The following is a 6,810-nucleotide window of genomic DNA, read 5'->3' as shown; positions in this document are numbered from 1 at the left end:
TCTTAAAGACAACCCAAGAATCAAAGCATTATACTCAGCTGCATAGTCAGTTGTGATACCTGGAAGCTCTTGTCCTCTTGCCCAAACCTCTTGACCTTCAAAATTCACCAAGACTATCCCCGCGGCTCCTTGTTGGCGTGAAGGACTAAAAGCCCCATCAAAATACAAGACAAAAGCTGTTGGTGGTGTCTCCCTTTCATCATTAATGTTCTCCTTATATTTCTTTTCTTCTCTTAGATCTTGTTATCCTATGAGCAAATCTACCATAGTGGATGTAGTTGTATTTCCAGTGACAAAAGAGAAAGAGAACTCTCGAAGCTCTGACAACCATTTTGCAAATCTCCCCCCAGGATTAGGCTTGTGAACTCGATATGCTAATACAAACTAAGAGGTAAGGAAGAAAAATGGCCAAGGTAATAAATAGGAGTGAGACTTTCTGACTGAAAACACCAAAGAGAGGGCTTGCTACTCCATTTCTTCATGCCTTGTTTCCACCTCTGTATGCTGTTAGCTGGCAAAATAGATGGGCTGCATTCTACCTGCCTCCTCTTTTTGTAGCAATACGGCACCAACTGAATGCAAAGATACACTTGGATTTACATAAAAGTCTTGAGACCAATCAGGGGGCTTCAATATTGGGTCCTTACTCATGGCCTCCTTAAGTTGTTGAAAAGACTCTTGTTGCTCCACACCCTATTGGAAAGAAACTCCTTTTCTTGTCAACAAGTTCATGGGATGCACTATCACTATGAAATCATCACAAAAGCGTTGATAATATTTGCTCTTTCCTAGAATTCTATGAACACTAGTGACACTCTTAGGACTTGGCAATGCCATGATTGCTTGATGAACATTGTCAAGATCCATTTGCAAGCCTTCTTCAAACATAATATGCCCCAATAAGACTACTTTTGTTTGAGCCAAATGACACTTGCTAGGATTAAGACACCCTTTTGCTTCATCAATCCTAGCTAAGGCCATCTTTAACTTCTCCATGTGATCTATGTGCCAAGAATAAATGCAAAAGTCATCCAAAAACACCCTTATGAACTTTCCCAAGTAAGGCTCGAGCACCTGACTCATGAACCTTTGAAATGTAGCTAGTGCATTAGTCAACCCAAAAGGCATCACTCTATAAGCTAAAACTCCCCAAGGTGTGACAAATGATTTCTTCTTTTGATCTTCCTCCTGAATACAAATTTGAAAGTACCTAGAATACCCATCACATACAGAATATATCTCATGCCCTACTATTTGGTCTAGTATTTCATCTGGGAATGGCAAAGGAAAATGATCCCTCTTAGTGCATGCATTCAAAGGATGAAAGTCCACACAAACCCGCCACTTATTTCCTTTCTTTGGTGTGACAACTACAGGAGATATCCATTCTAAATCATCAACTAGAAAGATGAATCCCGCCTCAAGTAGTTGTGTTACCTCTTTCTTGAGTGCCTCAGCTTGGATCACCCCCAATCGCCTTAAGTGTTGCACAACTGGCTTGCTTCCTGGCTTCAATTCAATCTTGTGCTCAACAAGAGAGACTGGTCGACCTGTGAATAGCTTGTTGCAAAGAGACATGGAATATCATCTAACATATCCAAGTACTAGAGCTTCTCACTACTTGATAGAGAATCACCAAGAAGCTCTTCATTGCATTGGCGTCGTTTAGTGTGCTCCACATCCTCCACATGAAGTGTCTCTATAGGATCTTCTTGCACCACCACCTTGTTCTTTCCTAACTCGTACCGATCAGCATGAAGACAAAGACTAAAGGCCACTCCTTCCACCTCACCCTCTAAGCTGGACTCTTCGGAGCTATGCCCTGTCTCTTCTTCTTCATCAGTTAAGTCAAAGCTCGAACTCTCTGATGTTGAAGACTCCTCATTAACAACTTCCTTTTTGTGGCTTCTGATGTTGTAGCGCACCTTCTTATCATTTCCCTTCAAAATCAATTCTCTAGTATCCCACTTTTGAATAGCCTTCACCTTGCATAGCCAAGGCCTTCCCAAAATCAATGGATAGGCATGTACATCTGGCTTGGTAGGGATCACCTGAAAAGTAGTCGGCACAGACACATTAGAAATCACTTGACCATTAATGATCACATCAACCACAGGTACATCATTACCAACATCTATATCTACCTTTTGAACAACAAGAATGGCACTTTTCTTCTTTGACACTCTTGTGCTCGCTAGCTTTCCCCATTCCTTCCATAGCTTTGGAAACAAAGCAAGTAATTGACCAAAGGTGATATGAGCTTCCTTTTCTTTAAGGTCGAACAACAAGTCATAGCTTCCAATGCCTTGTCCTAGAGGAAAGTCTAACTGGCTAATTCTCCTTCTAGATGCCTTCTTTTTCTTACTACGGTGTTCCTCTTCCTGATGTTCCTCACCTACTTCTTCCTTGCTTTCTTCTTCTTCTTTTGTTTTACCACACCCCCATTTAGCCATCATTACCTCTCTTTCCTCATCCCCTGAAGAAGCTTCTAACAAGGATACTTTTTTTTCTCCTTCTTTCTCAATCTAGGACACTTGGGGTGATAGTGACCTTTTTCATTACATTCATAGCAAGTGACCCCACTCTTATCTCAAGGCCTATCTTCACTCTTTGGTGCTCTAGATTGTCGTGCATTAACCAAATGCAATTTCAGCAAACTCTACCATCAATTGGGACATATTATGATCTAACTCAAAGGACTTTGGTACCTGAGCAGTACCCATTACCTCCACCGTAGAAGTTGAAGCTGTTGAAGACACAAAAGAGGATTTGATCTTTAGAGAAGCTTCTTTCTTGGTCGTAATGTGAAGTGCCTCCACATATGTTGTTGGATCTTTACTCATTACTTTTGAGCGAAGACGAGGCTCTAAAGCCATAACAAATTTGCTCATCTTTAAGTGCTCCATCCCTACGAGACTTTGAGGGGCCGATGATGCAGATGCCACAGCTCGCAAAGCTACCCTTCCACACTTTGTCCATAAAGTTTCATATCAAATTGCCAATGCAGAGACCATCTCACCCTCTCCTTGATAGAACCGGTCCAGCTACAACATCAAAGCATTTGGTGACTCCACTACCCCAAATCTCTGCTTCATTGCAGCCACCACTTGGTCCCAGTCCTCCTTGATAGATTTTGAGAGGGCCTCATGCCAACTCAAGGCTACACCTTCAAGAAAATTGGGCAAAATCTCTGCCCGATCCTTCATGGACCATCCAAAAAGCTGGCATCCTCGAACAAAATCCCAAAGATAAGACTCCAAGTCTTCCCCTTTAGTCCCTAGAAACAATGGAATCTTCACCATGATGAAACACAAAAAGGAAACACCAAGATCCAAATAATATCCCAAACAAGATCCCACAGAGCCTTAGTATACCAAGACCAACTTATTATGCATAACCACTTGTTGAAAACCCTCCACAATGTGATCCTCAACAAAATCTTCAAAATTAAGTGGCCAACCAGCACCATGAAAACATTGTGTATACATACACTCAAGAATCACCCTTGTCACAATTGGAAGTGCACATAACAGCTTCAAGGTATTGTACTCTTCATCATTTGCATAGCAAAAGAAGTTGAAAGCATTGAGAATCACCACTCCACTGTTATAGTCAAAAACTACCCAAAGACTCAACTCTTCTTCACACCAAGCTGCCAGTGCATGAAACAATCCCCAATCTATCATTGTGCCTACTGATGGCGTTGTCAATTCACCAACATATTCAAGAGTGCAAACATAAAGGATATGATCATGATGACCATGTGAATAGCTTGATCATCACCTTCACAATCTTCTAGTTCTCTTAAATGGGCTGCAATCTCTTCTAACGGAGTTCTTCCAGGCATCTTCTTTATCACATCAACAAACACATGCCTATACAAGGCATAACATGCAATCAAGTACACCCAAGACTATTTAGTAAGGTGGGATGAATCCAATACCAAATGTACCCGGTGTCTCCACCAAAAAGATGTGACATGAAGTTAGGGGTAATAAACTTCATGCACCTCTTCACTTCCTGCTGCTTTCGAACTGAGTGATAGAGATATTCATCACTGGGAAAGGGACATTAAAAAGAAGATTTTATACCAAGAGACCACACCATACTATCCTCCCTTATATGAGAATGAAGATGGTAACATCCCAAGTGATGTTGTACTCAAGCATAGGGAGAAGGAAAGGATCAGCGGAGGCCATAATCTCAGCAAGCCAGTTTGCGCCAAAGAGAAGAGCGATACATTGTTGAAAGAAGATCTTGTGGCTCAACATGACATGAACTGATATATATCGAGGAGTTTGAAGGGGCTGATTGGGTCAGATGGGTAGGTTCCGAGGAAACATTGCACCTCCTTCATAGACACCTTTACACTTAGCTCAAAACACTCTCCAAAAAGATGGAACGGGTGAAGTTGATTTAGTATAAAATGCTTCATTAGAGGTGGTTGCACATGATGTCAATATCCTAATGGTTTTTCTTTTCTTCTCTTCATCAAGAAGTGAAGAGATGACCCCTTTGAGTGTTGGATTAGGCACATTCTTCAAAGTCATTACCAAAATTGGGTATGATTGAATCACGACCTCATTTTTTGACACAGGAAGATTTTCTATGGTGCCTTTTCTCTAAGCTTTGGCCCTGTGGAGGAGGCTAAGGAGGCGTTTTAACTCTTCATCAAGTTTCTCGAGCTCCCCCAGGTCTACCATCACCTTCTTCATGTGATTGGGGAGCACTTCGGTATGATCATTGAGATCCCCCCTTCTCCATGGGTTGCCCTTAATAGCTACAAAGGCAACCAAGTCTGATAGGGTCCCTAGATTTAGGATCCTTACAGAGGACCCTAGCATTTTGGATGATCATATCTTGCTTCAGTGTCTAAATGGATCTTTCTTTTGGCATAGAGTGGAGGTTGCAGGCAGACCGAGTGCAGGATCTACAAGACCCTTGGGCATTTTTCCAAGGATTGCCCCAAGAATAATAAAAGGCCTAAAAAGCCTTCTAGTATAGTAGCTCCCCTTCAACCTCAACAAGGGTTGGGACATCTCCTGCACCTGCTCCCCGACCTTGGTAGGGTGGTGGTATTGGTCCTCCACAACAGAGTGCTCCTATTCGATAGATTATCCCTTCGGTATTGTCACCTCCTACCTTTAATGTCTCCTGCCTAGTGGCACCCACAACACTTCGTTGGGTCTCGGTTGTACATAGACACCACCCCCATCAAGTCAAGAGGCCACTCCTCGACTCCACCTCCTTAGGAGCTTTGGAGTCTCCAGTTTTGGTTGTTCCCAATGTTGCACCTCATGCATTCTAGGACGCTTGGAGCCCCAATTACAGCTTCTCCCCCTGACGTAGTGGCTACTCGTCTCCCTGTCCCAACGGTAGCTCCTCTCCCTGACCTTGCACATTCTCTGGTTGGAGGGGCCTCCGTAGCTTTTCAAACATAGGGTTCTCAGGAGCACTCTTCATCTCCCCTCTTGGGTAGAGGAAAGGGGGTTGGGTACGCATTGATCCACTTCCCTTTGAAGGGATCCTTCGCACCCCTATCTCGGGTCTGATTCATGGGAACTCCTTTTCTTCCCTGGAAGATTTCCCCGAGGGGTACTTTGTGCCCTCTTCTTTGGGTGAGGCAGTGATTGGGATTCCTGTTGTTGATTGGGTGCTTTCTTCTTTAGGTGGCAGGGTGTTTTCTCCTATGCATTTTCCACCACTTGGTTCCATCCCTCGCTCTTTGAGCAAGAGGTCTTCCCATGTTGAGGGGTTTGTTTCCGCTACTAGGTTAGGTATGATGTTCCATTCTACATCCTCTCACTGATGAGGATTCTTAGGTGAAACATACAAGGCCTTGATAGCATCCTCATTGCTACTGCAAAGAGCTGGTTTGGAATCAATTTCATCCAAGTGTTATGGGTAGTTCTATTGATGTGTTACTATTGCAGGTGCACAAACTGGATGCCAGTGATTGTACAAAGTCAAGCAAGCTACTTTCAGGTCACACCTTTTGGTCACTTGCCTTTGGTACTAGGGGAGGTACTTGGATTTCAGTTTCGGCTTCTTTTCTCCCCTTGGTTGTTGGACATGGTGTAATCTTACCCTCTAGAGCCCAAAGGGTTCTTCTTTTGATTGGGGGTTACCAGGTTGGACTCCTAAATAGGGCTCATCAGCAGATTTTGTTGGATCAGAGAGCAGAGTTTTCTTTTCATGCACGAGAGTCCTTTTTGGGTACAAATGGGAGGTAGAGTCAATAAGCAGTTCTTCTCTATTCATGGCCCCAAACTTAGTAGAGAGAGTGTCTCTCAGTTTTGCAGTTAGATCCAGATGCTGTCGTGTGCATAGCTACAAATTTTTATGCCTCCCTTCTTGCAGCAGTAGTAGATCCTGCTAGTGTGGATGCAAATGATGCCAAACAGATCATTTGGCGGGTTGGTGAGTCTAGATATGAGAGGCTTCAGAAGTACCCTTCAAAGAGTTCCCCCCTCCTCTATCGAAGAGATTGACAGGTAGTCAATTATGCAGAATGACACTATACTTGATGAGCATGGTAGGCAGCTTGGTATGTCTCACTACATGCAATGGTCTAGGTGGGAGAGAGGCCTTGCCACCTCTGTAGATTCTTGGAAAGCCTTCAAGAGGCTTCCAAAAATTCAGCAACAACAAACGGTTAGTCACCTCAGAGGATGTGCAGGGAGGATACTTCAAATTGATGCAGCCCTTCCCCTTGATTGGGTGGATATAGATGACAAGCTTGTTGTTTGCTCTGCGTGGATGGGAGTTTTCTCAAGTATAGGCATCCCTCTCCAGGTTATAGCTTTTTTA

This window comes from Dipteris shenzhenensis, chromosome 10, assembly GCF_047967505.1.
Source record: "Dipteris shenzhenensis isolate YYH24624 ecotype China chromosome 10, Dip_SZ_1.0, whole genome shotgun sequence".
In the NCBI taxonomy this organism is placed as follows: Eukaryota; Viridiplantae; Streptophyta; class Polypodiopsida; order Gleicheniales; family Dipteridaceae; genus Dipteris; species Dipteris shenzhenensis.
Note: the sequence above shows the minus strand (reverse complement) of the source record.